Below are 19,715 nucleotides of genomic sequence, written 5' to 3'. Positions count from 1 at the left end.
ATTCTGGTTATAATCAGAAGTATCTTTAAGTGGGTGAGGGAAGGAGGAAGAGAAAATAACAGATTTTCTGAAATGGCAACTTAACTGCAAGACAAAATATTAATGGACATCTTTGTTGATTTATTATGAAGGTATTCAATACTTCTCTTGGATCAATAATAATTTTTATTTTAGGAAGAAAGATTTCCAGTGTAGATCGTTTAGGCTGAGTTCAGTGCACTCCTGGTGTGTTTACCTGAGCTTTCACAACTTCATTTTTGTACTACAAAGAATTAGAACAAACTTCATTAAAATACCACTGTCAAAGGAAGTTTTAGCAGATAAAAGGGATTTGATAGAATAAGAATGGCGAGTTCTATGTAGTTTGCAGAAGCATCAATCATTGGAATGGAAGCAACATTTGAAAATGGCTCGCTCCATCTGCGGCACTGTAATCCCTTGAACTGGGATACAGTGGCACAAGGGGTTCAAAAAACCTAATGGGGAAAGAAAGGTGAATGGCATAACACTTTCAGAAGCTAATGCATGTACACTTTGCCCCAGTATTCTCATCTACAGTTTCCTTCAGACCAACAATTTTGCAGTGACACTAATGTCTATGTCTCATTCTCTCTCCAGACACCTATCTTCTCAAATGCCACCCATCTGAACAGCCAGTCCTCTCTCTTACCCTCATCTTATTTTGCCTCAAACCTCAGTCGATCCTTTACAATTCCCTCCTGAAAAGTGTTTTCTTTCAGAAATAACATTTGATTTCTCTTAGATACATTCTGCATAGAAGAGGTTCTTCACCTCATCAAATCTGGGCTGACTTAACAACAGTAATCTCACTTTCCAGCACTTGGCCTATAGGCTTGAATGTTGACATTTTGAATTCTCATCCATATAACTTTTGAAAGTTATCAGGTTTCCTGCCCCAAACTACCATCCCAGGCAGTGCATTCCAGATTCCCACAACCCTCTGGGCAGAAAGAATTTCCTCAAATCCCCTCCACACCTCTTGTACTTCACCTTAAAATTATGCTTCCTCATTATTGCCTTCTTCTCTAAGGGGAAAAGTTGCTTCCTATCCATCCTCTTCATTATCGTACAGACCTCTGTCAAATCTCTCTTCAGCTTTCTCTGCTCCAAAGAAAACAACCCAAATCTAGCAAGCCTTTTTTCACAGCTAAAATGCACCAGCTGAGGTACCAACCTGGTAAATATTCTCTACAGCTCCTCCAGCACAATCACATCCTTACTACTGTAAGGTGGCCAGAACTAATACAGTTCTTCAGCTGTGGGCTAACTAAAATTTTGTACAGCTCCAACATAACTTCTTCACTGTCATAATCTATGCCACAAAGCCTTCAAAAACAGCTTCTGCACCATTGATATGGTAGATCAAACTCCCTGGTTTATTTCTAACACCCTTCAGTACTCTGGCATGTTCCCTGTTGCCAGACAGGAATTAAAAAAGTGTTTCAAAGTCCTCACAATTTCCTCCCACAATGACCTAGATAAAACACAACCAAATCTGGGGATTTGGACACTTTCAGGCCCACCCAACCTCCAATACTGCCTCACTCCCTAGATTAAATCTGCTCAGTAACCCCTCAGTCCTGCTTTCTGAATTCAGTACCTACATCCTCCTTTTCCCAAGTGAAGGCAGATGTGCTATATTCATTTAACACTCTACTAATGTCCTCCAATTTCATACTTCCCCTTTATATATATTTTTTCAGATTCTCAATAATTTTACCCACAAGTGTTTTCTCTTACCACTTCTTTGCTTGTCTAATTGCTTTCTTAAAATCCCACACCACAGATAGTGGGTAACCATTGTTCAATGAAACTTAGACTTAAATTGAAACCGCATGTGTGAAAGGTTGGGTAGGCCATTTGAAAATTTGTGCTCTTATAACTTGCTCAGAGGTCCGTATCTACTTCTCCATTGCCAGCTGTTGTTGGGACCTATAATACATACTGAACAATGGGGCTGCCTCCATTTTATTCCCTAGTTTTACCCACAGACTCATTTGAAGCTATCATCTCTCCTTACCACTTTAATTGATTCCGTAAAATGCAATACCGCTTCTTTTACATTCTCCTGTCTCACCAAAAGATCCCACAGCGTATACTGTGTCCCTAGTGTACTAACACCTGCTGAGCTAGTTGAAACTTCTTTCAATAGCATGAGTAAATCCACCCACAAGGATGTTGGTTCTATTCTAGCTCAAGTGAAGACTGTCCCACTTGTACAGACCCCAGACCCACCTTCCTCAGAAAGGTCCCAGTGATCCGTGATTCTAAAACTCTCCCTTCTGCACCAACTCTTCAGCCACGCATTCACCAGCCCTATTTATTATGTCTGTACTCATGAGTTCTTCTTGCAGGAAAAGACAGTACACAACGTCAGGGTGTGGCAGAGAACCAGGATGGTCCCCAGTGATAGTTAGTGTAATGGATTTTGGTAATAATTCATACAAATCCAAAGAACTGATTGTCTACTTATGGACACTTTGTTGGGACTATTGCCTAGAACTGGATCTGTGTAGCCACTGTCTACGGTTGCAAAGAAAACAGCTAATATGGTTGTTTGTATGCACCTGCTCCTTTGTCAAAAATCAGAGGCAGAATGTTATAAGCTGCTCGCAGACTGCAGTAAAAACTGACATCAAGGTGAGTAAAGTCCATGAAATGACTTCCAACAGTTGGATCTCTGAACAAGTTCTATGAGCACAAATTTTCAAATGGCCTACCCAGCCTTTCACATATGCACTTTCAGTGTAAGTCTAAGTTTCATTAAACAATGGTTCCCCACTATCTTCTCATTGCTGACCCTGGTGAACTTTGTGAGCGATTAAAGCCAAACTGTTAGGGTAAGTCTACAATTAACTGACTGTGTAAGTACTGAAATAACTTAACTGAAATAAATACAGCAGTTTTTTTGTTTGCTTCTGAAAAACAAGTTTAGAGGCTCTAAACAACATACTGGAATCACGGAAGTGGCTGGGATCATAACCCACCTGTACTTAATGTGGGGGTTTTCAGCATCTACCACACACTCCATCTTGGCAGTTAAAATTCTGCCCATGAGAAGTGCAGCAGTGGAATCCAGCAGCTTCACCACACTCTCTTGAAGAGGAAATGTATCCATGCCGTTTGACAAATAGCGATCATTTTTTTAAAAAAGTGAATTATTCACTTAAAGTTACTACCGCATTCATGACCCACAGTAATATTTATCCAAATTAGGCTACTTAAGTTTGTTGGAAATAGTGAGGAGGGCAGATGCTGGAAAGTCAGAGTTGACAAAGTGGGGAGCTGGAAAAAGCACAGGACTGATGAAAGATTCTGACCTGAAACATCTTCTATCCTTTTCCTCTGATGCTGCTTGATCTGTCGTGCTTTTTCCAGCTCCACACTTTATCTACTACTTGAGTTTGTTGTTGATCTTATTGGGAGACTTAATCAGTGACTTGCTTTATTCTAGCCAGCAAAGTACAATGTACTCAACAGGTCAATTTATTTTGGTTTGAATTCAAGAGGTTTTCTGTAACATTTTTAAATACAATTTTCCTGTTTACATTTAATAGTTGAAGTAACAGTTTACGGCTATTCAGCAGTATCAAATGTTCCTTTTTACACCTATGGAGTAAACATGAAATTAGCATTTTAGCTTTGTGGGTCACACAGAACAACTATTACCCAGGGCAAGAATTTCACAGAACATTAAAACTCAGCATCCAGCTTACTGGCTCATTAGGTTTTAGCAAATTCTAAGAACACCATTTTCCAGTAACTGGGAACTCATTGCTTAAAAGGGGACTCCTAACAAGTGCTTTATAGAATAAAAGAATACTGAAAAAGTTTACTCAGTAGTTAAGTTCTGGATTATTAATTTGATATTGTAAGTATTTTAAAATGACAAATGATTTTATAGTTTGGTGAGATGCTGCAAAAATTAGTCTTGCCTCCTTCTTCATATCAACTACCTTTAAAATAACACTGAGTAAGTTTCCTATTATGGGAGGAGGAACAAAACTAGAATTTGAACAGAACATGTACTAAGATAGATGCAGGTAATTTGATAGAGCTTTAAACTTTAGACAATAGAATGCTGCAAGGTTTCCTACTTGTATTCATTTCTGCACACCAGAACAGCTAAGTTTCTTCTTCAGAGAGGAGTAGGAGAGAAAGATGAAAGAATTTAAGGAGCTTCTTAACAAGGAAAGGGAGAGGCAAAAAACAAAATAAAACTCTATGGACATTTTTACTGTTGAGGACTAATGATACAGGGAGACAGTAAAATAAAATATTTTTGCTACAGATGGGATGGGGTAAATAATAGAATTTATGAAATATAGGAGCAGGAATATGCCATTCAGCCTCTCAAATCATTTATCTAAATTGTGAAGTGTTAAGGCCCCAGTTCCATCATTCTATTAGATTGTAATTTATTCTGTATCACAACCTTACTATGGATGTACTGTACTTCAGATTTCCAGAAGGCATTTGGTGAGGTGGTACAAGAATATTATTGCATAAAATAAAAGCTCAAGGTGTAGAGGGTGACATATAAGCATAGATGGAAGGCTGCTGGCTAACAGGAAGTCGACTGCAAGTATAAATAGGTCTTACTGCAACTGTTCAAGGTATTGCTGAGACCACATCTGGAGTACTGAGAGCAGGTTCGGTCCCCTTAGGAAAGGGATATTTAGGAAAGGAATATTTAGGAAAGGAAAGATATTATTTCACTGAATGCAGTTCATTAGGATGAACTCCAGTACCCAGGGATTGTCTACCAGCAAAGGCTAAACAGGTTTGTGACTCTTATTTCTGAAGTTTAGAAGTATGAGGGGTAATCTTATTGAAACATACAGAATTCTTAAGGGGTTTAATGGGGTAAATGCTGAGAGGATGTTTCCCCCAAGAGAAAGTCTAGGACAAGAGGGCATAGTCTTAGAATAAAGGAGCTCAATTTAAGATTGAGATGAAGAGACATTTTTCTTAGAGGATTGTCTCTCTTTGGAATTCTTTGCCACAGAGAGGTGGGGGACAGAGACCTTGCACACAGTTCTTCTATAATGAGATGGTTGCGTTCTTGGGTAACCTCACGTTATAGAAAATTTGTGCTTTAGAAACAGCGCTTATAGTGTTGGCGATGTAATCATGTTACAGCCAACATATATTTTAAAGCATCCCCAATTCTTCTATTGCGTTATAGCAAATGCGCATTTACAAAACACAAGTTATAGTAGAATACCTGTATATTTAACATTGAGAAAGATAGATCTTGACCAATAAGGGAAATTAAGGATTAAGGGGAAAACACAGAGGATGTGAGGAATGTCAGATCTGCTATGATCCTATTGAATGTTGGGCAAGTTCAAGGGACTGAATGGCCTACTCTTGTTCCTATTTCTTTTGGCTGGCAGGGTGGTAAAAACAGTGTGTCACAGGAGTTTGAGTGTGTCACTGGGGCCTCAACTCTGTCCAAATCATTTATATAAATTGCAAAAAGGTGCCAAAGATATGGTAGCTAAGTTTGTTGATGATACAAAGACAAGTAGGAAAGCGAGGTGAGAGGAGGAAATATAAAAGATAGATAGGTTGACTATGCAAGACCTAGCAAATAATTATGTGGGGAAAATGTGAAATTGTCTATTTTGGCAGAAATAATAAAAAAAAGCACTGATCTAAAAGCACTCTGAGTTGCAGAAATGTTGGAGTGTCCTTGTGCAAGAGATGCAGAAAATTGGTAAGTAATCAGGGAAGCTCAGAGAATGTTACGTCTTATTGAAAGGGAAATTGAATGTAAGAGGAGGAGAATTATGCTTCAATTATGTGGATGGTGTTGTAGCACAGATGTTAACTTTGGTGCCTCACAGTGCCATGGACCCCTGTTTGATTCCAGACTTGGGCAGCTGTTAATGTGGAGATTTCACATTCTCCCTGTGTCTGTTTGTTCCTCTCACAGTTTTTGAATATTTTTAAGGCAGAAATAGATAGGCTTTGGTAAGCAAGGGAGAAAAGAGTTCTTAGGGGTAAGTGGGAATGTGGAATTGAAATTAGAATCAGATCAGCCACGATCTAATTAGATAGTAAAGCAGATTTAAGGGCAGAGATGGCTTATTTAGATTAAAATGTGCAAAACTCTGCCTTAAACTATATACCCTTTTAAGAACAGATGCAAAGATTTCCAACTGAGGGAAAATATTTTGCTTTACTTCTGTTTCAAATCAGTGACTTTTTTAAAAAAATAGTATCTGTTATTTTTAGATGTCCCCATTAGAGGAAACATCCTCTATTCTATTCTCCTTTTCTTTAGCATTTTCCTGACTCTCCTTTGCAGTATTCTAAAATTCTTACAAAATGACCTCTTTGGCTCTGACCAAATGACTTTGCAACCCCGGTGATTTCAGCCTCCATCTTGACTCATGGTGTTTTCTCTCTCTCACATAAGTTCACCTCCCGCTTATGCTCCCCAAATCTCTCCTTTCATGTAAACTTTCCAATCCATTTAAATTGATCTTGTCATCTCATGTTCCTGCCAAACTAATTGCATTGATTATAGAGAGGCCACCCATCTCTGATCACTTATTTTTATTACTCTCCACTCATATCCCCATTTAGCTTTCCCCAACTCCACCTCCCTGCTAATCCTTGTATTTCTCTCTACCCATGTTTCCAATCACTTATAAATGCATTTTCAAAAGACCAACTGTCTTGCCTTTGTTTCCCATTTATCACATTTCTGCAGCTACCATTTATGCTTGACCTTTATTTCTAATTATTAATGCCCGATAAAACCATTACTCATTCTCACCCTGGCCGTTCCCTTCGTATGGCATGCAGTTCTGCTACTATAAGTGCATGAAATGCATTTCTGGTACCACGGGTTTAGGCATTTACTGTCAGATCTGGCGAAAGCTCATTGTAAATTGGACTTCAGTGGAAGAGGATGTGAGTACAGGAGCAAGGATATTTTATTGCAACAGCACAGGGTCATGGTGAGACCATACCGGGAGTACTGTGCCTCGCGTTAGTCTCCCTACCTAAGAAAGATTATTTGCCATAGAATGAGCGCACAGGAGGTTCACCAGCAGATTAATGAAATGTAGTACAAGGAGAGATCGGGTTGACTAGGTCTGAGTTTACTGGAGTTCAGAGAAATGATTGGGAACCTCGATTATCCAAAGGACGTGGGCGGGGAGTATTTCATTCAGTTAATCAAATGCCGGATAACATTGTTAGCCAAGCATCAGGAGCTTGTGATCTTGTTCAGATAATCCAAAATTCAGTTAATCGAATGTCAGCTAATCGAGGTTCCTCTGTATATAAAATTCTGACAAGGCTATACAGAAATTTTGCAGGGATGATGACCTGGCTAGGGCCTCTAGAACACGGGGTCATGGTCTCAGAATGCAGGGTCAGCTATTTAGAACTGAGATGAGGAGAAATTTCTTCTCTCAGAAGGTGAACCTATGAAATTTTCTCCCACAGATGTGGATACTAAGTCACTAAATATATTTAAGAAAGAAATATAGATTTCTCAACACTAAAGGTATCGACGGGTCTGGGGAGAGAGCAACACGATCTTGAGATGGAGAATCAGCCATTAGATTAGATTAGATTAGATTACTTTACAGTGTGGAAACAGGCCCTTCGGCCCAACAAGTCCACACCGACCCGCCAAAGCGCAACCCACCCATACCCCTACATTTACCCCTTACCTAACACTATGGGGAATTTAGCATGGCCAATTCACCTGACCTGCACATCTTTGGACTGTGGGAGGAAACCGGAGCACCTGGAGGAAACCCACGCAGACACGGGGAGAATGTGCAAACTCCACACAGTCCGTCGCCTAAGGCGGGAATTGAACCCGGGTCTCTGGCGCTGTGAGGCAGCAGTGCTAACCACTGTGCCGCCATGATCATCTTGATGTGCAGATCCAGATTGATGTGCTGAATGGCCTGCTCATTTTTCTAAATTCCACATTCTATGGGTGAGAAAGCACTATTGGCTTCTGTTCTCCTCTGTTGAAACTACTCTATTCCGTCTTCTTTTCTCTCCTCCAAATCTTCTCAAACCTCTTGCCCATCTCCTTTGACCACACTTCCAGTAATGTGCACTAAATTCTGTGTTTCTCGTTAGCAGATGCCCAATTGCTTCCCTACTGCCATGGCCTGTATTTGAATCCTTCTTTAGTTTCTCTCCTATTTCCTCTTATCCACTCTCTTAACTCATCTAGGAGACTAATACCTTAATCGCTTGATCCCAATACCACTAAATTTGCTTTTAGTTAGCTGTTATCATTAATATTCAGCTGCCACCTCTCTCATTTTTAAAATTCTATAATCCTATAAAAACAAACAAATTTATCCTCCCAAACTTCAGCCTCCTTTTCTTCTCCAAAGTCCTTACACACATGTTGCCATTCCCAAATATGTTCCAATTACTCCCAGAATTCAATGTTTGAATCATTAATAATAACAATTTTGGTCCTACAATAGTATCAAAATAGCTCTCAAAATCACTGTGATATTTAATGTCACAGCGACAAAGATAAACTTACCTTGCTCTTCTTTCTTGCCTTGTCTTTGACTTCAACAGTCTCTACTGTCTTGCGTGGGTGGGACAGCTTTCATCTAGTTCCAGATTCTCTAACTGAAGCCAGAGAATAACTTGATGTTGCCAGGGTTGGAGGATCTGAGCTACAGGAAGAGGCTGAACAGGCTAGGGCTGTTTTCCCTGGAGCAACGGAGGCTAAGGGGTGACCTTTATAGAGATTTACAAAATTATGAGGGGCATGGATAGGATAAATAGACAAAGTCTTTTCCCTGGGGTCGGGGAGTCCAGAACCAGACAGCATAGGTCGAGGGTGAGAGGGGAAAGATATAAAAGAGACCTAAGGGGCAACATTTTCATGCAGAAGGTGGTACGTGTATGGAATGAGCTGCCAGAGGATGTGGTGGAGGCTTGTACAATTGCAACATTTAAGAGGCATTTGGATGGGTATACGAATAGGAAGGGTTTGGAGGGATATGGGCCGGGTGCTGGCAGGTGGGACTAGATTGGGTTGGGATATCTGGTCGGCATGGACGGGTTGGACCGAAGGGTATGTTTCCATGCTGTACATCTCTATGACTCTATTTTCTCTTCCACACCATTACTACTGGTATTGCAACAATCTATCTGGGGTCCCTCTCCTATTTCTCATTTTCATACCGTCCCAGGGTAACATCATCTAAAAACGCTACATTAGTTTTCACATGTATGCTAATGAAGCCAGCTCCACCTCACTACCACCTCTCTCAGTTCTTCTACCGCTAAAATTTAGACTTATTACTTGACATCCAGTATTAAATTATCAGAAATCACTACCAATTAAAGTTTGGGAAGACTGAAGCCACGATCCCTCCCAGCCATAAACAAACCAGAACATCACCTTACCTTCATCACCACTAGGTCAAAATCCTGGAACTCTCCACAAAACAGCACTTTGGGCATACTTCACAAGGCCTGCAGAAATTCTAGCTCATGTCAGGGTCAAGTATGAGACCAACTCGTGAACAATCTACTTCAGCTTTTTACAGTTATCAGGAAGACAGGTGGAATGGAGTCTATGGCAAAGGTTTTATTCTTCCTAATATTTAGTTGAAGCAAAGTTTGAAAACATAGTGTTACAAGCATGAAACCCAGCTGAAGGAACAAAAAGGGTAGTCTCGACATGATTAGATTTATTCACAGAATGAAACCTGTTGTCAGTTAGCAACCTTGGATGGATGATAGCTTGTGAAACATATCTGAAATTAGCTTTTGTCACTTTAGCCTTAAAGATGGTCATAGAAAGAATGATTTTCTTTAAACAAGATTCTCTCACACAAATATCTATCTACTACATATACTGCTTTTACTCACTTTTTTTTAGAAAAATTCAGTCATATGAGGTAGGTATTGCTGGCTGGGCCAGTAACTGCTGCATGTTCCTCGATACTCATAAGATGATGGTGGTGAGCTGCCTTTAAGCTACTGCAGACTCTGTGTTGTAGGTAGACCCACAATGCCATCAGGGAGGGTATTCAAGGGTGCTGACCCAATGACATTGGCAGAATGGTAATATATCTCCAAATCAGAATGGAGAAGTGTTTTTGAATGTGCTGTGTTCCATGCATGTGCTGTTCTTGTTCTTCCGTATGGAAGGGATGATGAGTTTGGAAGGTGCTAAGAATCTTTGGTGAATTTCTGCAGTGCATCTTGCAGATGGTGCACTACCACTATGCAATTGGAGGAGGGAGTGGATGTTTGTGGGTGTTGTGACAATCAAATGGATTGCTTTGTCCTGCATTGTGCCAAACTTTGATCATTGTTGAAGCTGCACTCATCCAGGCAAATAGGGAGTGTTCCATCACATACCTGATGGCGCCTTGTAGATGGTGGACAGGCTTTGGGAAGTCAGGAGGTGTTTTATTCACTGCAGCTTCCATGCCTCTGACCTGTTTTTAGCATCAATGTATTTTTATGGCTAGTACAGTTCAGTTTCTGGTCAATGGTGACATCTAGGAATGTCTCTTATAGGAGATGATAATTTCTTGGCGTGTGTGTGGTGTAAATGTTACTTGCTACATTTCAGCCCAAGCCCGGATATTATCCAGATTTTGGTGCATTTGGACATGGACTGCTTTATTATGTGAGGAATGGGGACATGATAATGAACATTTTGGAATCATCAGCAAACGTTGCCACATCTGACGTTATGCTAAACGGAAGGTCACTGAAGAAGCTGTTTAAGAATAGTTGGGCCGAAGACACTATCGTGAGGAACTCCTGCAGTAATGTCCTGGAGTTGAAATGATTGGCCTCCAACAACCACAATCATCTTCCTTTGAGCCAGATGAGATTCCCATTGACTCCACTTTTGCTAGTGCTCCTTAATGCCACAATCAAGTTCAGCCTTGATGTTGAGAGCAAAAACTCTCATCTCCCCTCTGGGAGTCAGCTCTTTTATCTACATTTGAACTGAGGCTGTAATAAGGTCAGGAACTGGGTAGCCCAGGCAGAAACAAAATTGGGTATCAGTGATCAGGTTATTGCTGATTAGATGCAGCTCGATAGCACTGCTGTTGATACCTTCCATCACACTACTAATGATGGAACTGTTTAATGCAGGTGGTTACTGATCAGTTTGGACTTGTTCTGCCTTCTGTGTATAGTACACACCTGACAGACTTCCACATTGTCAGGTAAATGCCAGTATTGTACCCTTAATGGAACAGTTTGGCAAGGGACGTAGCAAGCTCTGGAGTACAAGACTTCAGAACTATTGCTGGAATGTTGTCACGGAGCATAGTCTTTGCAATATTGAGTGCCTCCAACTGTTTCTTAATAGGATGTGAAGTGATTTGATTGGGACAAAGGCTGGCAATTGTGATGCCAGAGACCTCTGGAGGTGGATGAAATGGATAATCCACTTGGCAGCTCTGGCTGAAAACTGCTTCAAATGCTCTGGTCTTATTTTTAACACTGATGTGCTGGGTATCAGTGAGAATGGGAACGTTTGTACAGCCCTCTTTTCCAGTGATTGCTTACTTGTCCAACACCACTGGATGTTGCAGAACTGCAGTACTTAGATTTGATCCATTCGTAATAGAATTGCTTTACTTTATCATTTAGTGCTGATGCTGTTTGGAATGCAGATAGTCTTGTTTTGTAGCTTCCTCAGGTTGACACCTCTTTTTATAGTATGCCTACTGTGCACATGGCAAGCCCTCCTGCGCACTCCATTGAACCAAGGTTGATTGCAAGGCTTTACGGTAATGGTAGACTGGGGGAATTTGCTGGTCCATGAGGTTGCAAATATGTTGGAATATAATTCTGCTGCTGTTGGTGGCCACAATGCCTCATGTATGCTCAATCGAGTTGCTAGATCTGTTCTAAGTTCAATTGATTTAGCACAGTGATAGTGCTACTCAACATAAGATAAAGTACCCTCAATGTCAAACGTTGTCTCCACAAGGACTGCACAGAGCTCACTCCTACTGGTGAGGATAAGGTCAAGGATGCTTTTCCCCCTTGTCAATTCCCTCAGCACCTGCTACAGACCCAGTCTCGCAGAAGTGTTCTACAGAACTTGGCCAGCTCTATCAAACTTGCTGGTTCTGAGTCACTCTCAGTGGTGGACATTGAAATCCCCACCTAGAGTCCATACTGTGTCCTTGCCACTCTCAATTATTCCTCCAAGTGCTATTCAATATGGAACAGCACTGATTCATCAGCCATGGGAGCAAAGTACAGCTCCTTGCCCATGTTTAATCTGGTGCCATGAAACTTCATATTGTCTGAAATCAATGTTGAGGTCTCCCAGGGCAACTCATTCCTGACTGTATATACCATTGTGCTGCCACCTCTGCTGGGTTCATCCTGTCAGTGTGACAGGACAGCACAGTGGCTCAGTGGTTAGCACTGCCTCACAGTGCCAGGGACCCAGGTTCGATTCCAACCTTGGGCAACTGTCTGTGGAGTTTGCACATTCTCCTCCTCTGTGTGTATGTTTCCTCCAGGTGCTCCAGTTTCCTCTCAGTCCAAAGATGTGTAGTTTAGGTGAATTGGCCATGCTAAATTCTCCATGGTGTTAATGGATGTGTAGATTAGGTGCATTAGTCAGGAGAAATGTAGAGTAATAGGGTTGGGGAATGGGTCTGGATGGGATACTCTTTGGAGAGTCAGTGTGGACTTGTTGGGCTAACGGGCCTGTTTCCACACTGTAGGGATTCTATGATATCCAAGGATGGCAATGGCGGTGTACACAACATCGTCATCCTTGAGGAATTCTATGCTACTGGAAACAAAACGATTTGCGAAATAGCAGAAAATAATGGTAGTAATGAAGGTTTTGGAAAATTGGAACTCTGTCTGTATGGGTTGTAGATGCAGATAACAGTTTAATAGTATTTAAATATCCACTTGTGATCCAAGATATACAAGATGATGGGCTAAGGGCTGGATAATGAGATTAAAAGAGTTAGGTAGTTGTTTTTGACTGGCGCAGACTCGATGGGCCAAAAAGGCCTCTTTCTGTGCAGGAGAGCTCTATGACCATGATTCTAAAACTGAAAATAATCAAGATAAATTCTCATACTAACTGAAGCTGAATGTAGAATACAACCATATAATCACAGCGCACAATAAATATGCTGAGTTAACAGTGATCCCAAAGAATGAATTTTGCCCATTTTAATAATTACTACCAGCAACCAAAATTATGAAGATTTTGAAGGTTTTTGTCTTTCAACAGACGTTGGCAAATTTGGATATATGCCATCTAAAACACTCTACATCTGGTGCAAAATAAGTGGTTTAAACCTGGTTAGTTCGCAGCTTTTGATCAGATTACTGCAGCAAAAAGCCTGTCAGCAGACCAAAGCAGTATTAAAAAGCTAAACTCTTGGATGCAGTTTACTACAGAAAGAAGCCACAAAGAAGGTATTATTCCATGTGTGTTTAGGTTAAAAGAATTGAAAACATTTAAAGTAAAAATTACAAAATAAGTCACCTCAATAATGTAAAAAGTATATTTTTTAAATGAAGCCAATAAACACAAGAAATAGACAAGTTTAAAAAGACAGTATCTTTGACTTAATTCTTCCAAGAAAGTTTTGTACAAAGTATCCAAGTTAATATTTTACCTACAAAGCTGAATTGATCTTTGTACTGTATTGCATCAATTTATATTTTTATTCAGGATTTACAACATTTGAAAAAAAAACTAATCTCTCAAGTTTTGTTTCTCCCATTATGATTGTTCTATTGGGGTTGCCAATAATGAAAGTCCCATCTGCTCCAGAGGTATGTAGTAATATCTCTGAACAGGCAGATTGGAGAATATCTACAATAATTTGGTGCTGGCTCAGTAGAGTCAATAAAGTTTCTAAAGACATCTGAATGTACTAAGCTGATAAAACATATAATGGATGCTGCATTGTTCAATTATTTTCGCAGCACTGAGCTGTTTTGCCCTAGCATATCGAACTTCCAGCTGAATTAATTATTTGTTTGACATATTTCAAAACATCTCAAATTATATATTTTTGTCATGGTTAGCAAGACCCCAGGTTATGAAGTGTTCTAAGGAATCATAAGGAATTTCACCAAGGAAAACAGTAAAGCTCATAAATTGGCTTTAACCAAATTATCCTCAATAATGACACTGGTGGCAAGACAAGAAGATTAGGAAAATTACGACAATAGTTCTAGGGATTAGGAATTTCACTTAGATAGATTCTATCAAGTGGGACTGTTCCTTTGGAGAAATGAAAGTTGAGAGGAGATTTGATAGAGGTATTCAATACATGAAGAGTAAAATAGGGAAAACTCTTTCACATTTGGTGGAAGGATCAAGAACAAGGTAGCACAGAGCTAACTGGTAAAAGAAGCAATGGTAATATGTGGTAAAAAAACCTTTTCATGCAGCTAGTGGTTTGGATCTGAAATGCACAGAGAGGGAGTGTGGAGGAGACAGGTTCAATCAAGTCACTCAAGAGGGAATTGGATTGTCTGAAAAGCAATAGATAAGGTAGGGAAATGGCTCAGTTTGAGAGTTGGCACAAAGCTGAATGGCCTCCTTCTGTCCTGTTACCATATGTGATTCTAACAGACTAACAGAATCTCACAAAGAAATGTTGAGATGAGAAATATTTTTACTTATGATATACATTAAATAAGATGGAGAAAAAGAAGACAATAGGAATAAAAACAAATTCAACTGAAGCAGACAAAAAGGGAACTCCCACAAAAATGAACTGAAATGACGTTTACACTCATGAACAGTTTCCTTCAACTCAAAGTTAATTTAACTTTGCCTATCAGTGAGACAAACATAGAAACCCACTTGTGCCATTTCATACAGGGGGTCAAAGAGAAGAAAAGTGTTGGGGTGGTGGGTAGGGGGTGAGGGAAAGATTGAGAGAGCGCAAAGGTGCAGGGTGAAGATTAGGGAAGGGGAAGCTGTAGTCTAATATCAAAATGCTAAGACAAAGAATCAGAGTTTATAGATTAGTAGCATAACTTAGACACAGGGAAACCGACAAACTGTGATACAGAAGTCTCAACAATTAAAGCAAGAGTGAACTCATGCCATTAGCGGAAGACAAAATTATTTATGTGCTATCATATACTCAGAATTAAAAACAGTGATATAGTATAATTATATATTGATGAGTTTCATCAGCTGATTATTGATGATAAGCTTGATAGACTGTTAATAGTGCACTGGATCCTTATAAATGCAAGGAAGCTTTGCAGCTTAAAATCAAAGCACAATTTTATAGTTATTACAAATATTACTGTGCTTTCAAATTAGTAGAGTTAAATCAATTTATTTTAAATATATTACCCTGGACATTAAAAATGTAACTCATTTGACAGCATTTATGAATTAACATGTAGCAACGATCATTCCTCAGGATGTCTATTACATTGCAGACACAAATGACCATGTATAAGATGATGCTTTTAGAAAAGGAAATGCAGAAAAACAGTACTATTGTAATATTCTATAACGCTTTATTATTTTCTATTCTATTATATTAACTTGCATAATCACTTCATTATTCTCAATTAAACTGTAAAAGAGATTATTTGTAACAGGTGCTTTTTAAATAGAAGGTCTCCTCTAAAGATCATTAATTTAGCTTCAAATCAGCATTCAAATAGGAAGAAGCCACGTGCATGTTCTCATTTCCTTTGATTCATCTTCTGTCATGGTTTTCCTATTTAGTAATCAATTCTGGGAAATTTTATAGAGTCATCTAAATCCATCAATCATGAATCTGTCAGATTGTTACAACTGTCACATATTTTTAGAAGCTATAGTGGTTGATTGAGCTTGGATTATCTCAGGTGGTATTAGTATGTGTTCACCATACGCCACAGAAATTGTCATGGAAATAGTCTTTATACTAATCTACTGAGAAGTAAACAGTCTATTCAGCAATAAATTTGGTCTCATCAATTTTCAATACCATGCTTGCTTCTACCATTTCCTGAGAGGTCTAACCATTGTATGCACATTGGGGCACCGATAATACTGGCTGTAGACTCAGTGCAGCAACACAGAACTCGTTTAGCCAGTCCTTGGTGTTTGACATGAAACCGTACTGTAATTTTAAACGTTAGAATAACTCCACACATTGCTTTACAGTAGAAACAGGGTATCTTCCTTCTCTTTAGTCCAGTGTTTACTTGTTACTGTGCAATGGATCTTAGTAAACAACACTAATATAGATTTTCCCTTATGGGAAATGTTTAGCTGACAAACCATTAAATCACTCTGGAGAAAAGATATGCTTCAGTAAAGATGCAACCTGAGCAATATTTTGAATATAGCATTGGCGTGAAAGTCATTAGTTGGTCAGATGAAATGGCCAATCATAATTTTTATTTAAAAAAACAGGCATGTGGCTCTTCCTTCCCTCATGTTGACAGTCAAATATAGACTTAATAAAGGAGATCTGACAAAGGAAAAATATATTGCTATGCCTCAATGTGTGAAGGTAAAATTCATCAGTAACACATTCAGCTGTGGTATTAAACCAGAAAGATTTAACAAAAATTACAAAATTAGGTCACAGTTCTGGATTAAATGTCAGTTGGCGAGCAACATTCTTCCAATCATACCTTACTTATTTATCTTGCCAAAAAAATTCTGTCAAAGTACATACGGTTGAAATAAAATTAAAGACGCATAGACTTAAATACAATACATAAATGTCATTAATTATCTGTAATTTATTGCATATTAATGCCAAACTAATATTAACTTTGTAATTTATGATAAATACTTTTAAATAGACAGTGAGAGTTTACAGAAAATTAATTATACCTAAAAGTGTAGCTGATGACTGCTGTAAAGTTCAGTTAGAGAAATTTGGAATAAGACTAGATAATATGATTTTAAGCAGTACCCTAAACAGCTCTGCTTCATGTAATCTTGCAGGAAAGTTCACAAAAATAAAACACATCTGAGATTGTAAGCAGTTGTTTCTTTGGGTTAAGTGTCCTATGTCCAGAGAGAAAAAATAACAATGAAAATTTAATAATCCAGTCTTTGTGAAGTGAAAGCTAAACTACATCATAACTTTATGACTGATGTCAAATATAATTGTTGACTTGGGTGGCAACTGCTTCAATACAAAATGGACAATGGAGTTAGAGGTCAAAGCTGCACTTCAAGCTGAGTTTATGCTGGTTTACCTCATTGAAAGGTATAATCAGAAATGTGTGTTATTGCCTTCTTTGAAATTTTGGGAAAGTATTTCCGCACTTTTCAGCTGCAAATAGTAACATACACTTAGCCAGTCAGAGTGAAATGGGAGAAAACAGCATTTTGTTTTGAGGACATGGCAGCATTACTCAGTCTTGAATACTGTTTTCCTTAATAACTACATGTCTACAACAGCCTACTAGTCTATCAGAGTTAAAACGAGGTTACCAAAGTAAGGTCATGCAGCACAAAGTCACTTGTCTTGGTAGGTGGAAAATAGTGATACTCATATTGGAGAAAGCTAATAAATATTCGTGAATCACAAGACACAGTTACCAACACTGCTTCAAGCTCCAGTGCATAGACAGTGGTTATTAGTGTAGAAACAGATATTAAGAAACATATATCGAACATGTGACATGAATTGAGAATAACACCGTAAAGTATTGTCACTGTGTGACCAACTGCAGCTTAAAATTGTACTTTGTAGTTTAATATTTGGTAACAATTTGGGGCCTCACAGCACCAGAACCCGGGTTCAATTCCCACCTCAGGCAACTGTGGTGTGGAGTTTGCACATTCTCCCCGTGTCTGCGTGGGTTTCCTCCGGGTGCTCCGGTTTCCTCCCACAGTCTAAAGATGTGCAGGGTAGGTGAATTGGCCATGCTAAATTGCCCGTAGTGTTATGTGAAGGGATAAATGTAGGGATATGGGTGGGTTGCGCTTCGGCGGGTCGGTGTGGACTCGTTGGGCCGAAGAGCCTGTTTCCATACTGTAAGTAATCTAATCTAATCTAATTTGTTTTCCTTGCTAAATTTTCTCCCATTCATTTTAACGATCAGTGCAATGAAGAGACCTTCCTTCATTTTATTCACTTGAAGCTTGTACCCGAGGCATTTATAAATCCGATCTTAAGATCACAGAATCCCTATAACGCAGAGAGGGGACATCTGGCCCATCGGGTCCGCACCAACCTTCCGAAGAGTATCCAACCATACGTAGGCCCCCATCCTATTTCCCAACCCCACATCTACCATGGCCAATCCACCTAATCTGCACATCTTTGGACTGCAGGAGGAAACCGGAGCACCCAGAAGAAACCTGTGCAGACACAGAGAATGTGCAAACTCCACACAAACAGTCGCCTGAGGCTGGAATCAGGTTCCTGGTACCGTGAGGCAGCAGTGCTAACCACTAAGCCACCCTGCCATCCTTTTATGATCTTCTCCAGAACAAAATTAGTTGTTACTTCTAATGTTACTTTGATTGTTTTGAAATCAGACATTTGATTATCTGATTGAAGCAAGGGTAAGTAAGGAAAAACCTTTTTAGTCAGCTGGTTTAGGTGTGGAGTGCACTATTTGGAAGTGTGGTGAAGGCAGGTTTAATTGTGGCATTCAAGAGGGTATTGGATGATTATTTGGATAAAAGTAAAAGGAGAAAAAAAGCAAAAGATTGGCACGAAGTAATGATGTTCATTTAATGAGCTGATGACAGGCACAATAGGACAAATGCATCCTCTTGCACAGTAACACTTCTGTGATTCAGTCTTCCGCTTAACTGCTGGGCTTGTAATTATCGCAGTGTTGCTCGTACGCAAAAGCTTTTATGGATGCATTGTATTTAAGGCTATTAGTTCTGGTGCTCACTAAAATACAATCATGAAATAATTAACTCTTTTAGCAACAATGTCGATTTCATTATTTGTTCTGAGTGTGGGCACCATGTATTGCTCATTCCTAAGTGCCCTCAAGAAGGTGACTGTGTGCTACCCTTCTTAAGCCATTGCAAATTATGGGGTGCAGGTGTTACCCAGAGTGCTAATTAGAATGGAGCACTTGGAGTTTGACCCAGCTACAGTGAAGGAACAGCAATATAATTTCAAGTCAGGAGGGGAACTTGCGTATGGTTGTGTTCCTATATATCTGCTGTCCCTGTCCTTTTCAGTAGTGGAGATCATGGGATTGCAAGATGCTGTCAAAGGAGCTTTGGTGAGTTACTGCAGTGCATTTTGTGCATACAACACACAGCTGGCACCATGTGTCAGTGGTGGAGGGAATGAAACCTCTTAAGCAGTTAGAAATACAGTTAAACAGATAAAAACAAATGGTACCAAATAAGCCAAGTTGAAAGGATGTCAGTCCTTAAAGGGACTAAACGTGGTGATGGATGCCAATCACGTAAAGTAAATTGCTGCGAATGAGTGGTACTAATGCTGTACTCATTCAGGCGAGCAAGGAGATTCCATCACACTTCTGATTTCTGCTGTGCACATGTGGACAAGCAGTGGGAGTGGAGGAAAGTTACTCCCTGCAGAACTTTCAGTCTCTAACCTACTCTTATAACTAGACAGTATTTAGATGTCTGGTCCAATTCAGTTTCTGGACAGTGATAGCCCTCAACATATTGATATAGTGGGGGATTCAGCGATGGTAATGCCACTAAATGTCATAGGGAGATCCGATTC

General features: G+C 39.5%; 1 protein-coding gene across 8 annotated transcripts in view; it reads right to left on the bottom strand.

Annotated features, from left to right (window-relative positions):
- Positions 1 to 19,715, bottom strand: part of cdk17 (cyclin-dependent kinase 17) — a 227,635-nt gene that overhangs the window by 105,266 nt on the left and 102,654 nt on the right. Inside the window, exon 1 of one of the 8 annotated variants that reach the window (XM_043713290.1) lies at positions 8,564 to 8,705. The exons of the other annotated variants lie outside the window; for them this stretch is intronic. The gene's annotated coding sequence lies outside the window, so the exon portion shown is untranslated. Of the gene's footprint in view, positions 1 to 8,563; positions 8,706 to 19,715 lie in introns of those variants that run through there. 8 annotated transcript variants of the gene reach the window in all.

Source organism: Chiloscyllium plagiosum, chromosome 23, assembly GCF_004010195.1.
Source record: "Chiloscyllium plagiosum isolate BGI_BamShark_2017 chromosome 23, ASM401019v2, whole genome shotgun sequence".
NCBI lineage: Eukaryota > Metazoa > Chordata > Chondrichthyes > Orectolobiformes > Hemiscylliidae > Chiloscyllium > Chiloscyllium plagiosum.
The sequence above is the reverse complement of the archived record's forward strand: the minus strand, read 5'-3'. Positions and strand labels throughout refer to the sequence as shown.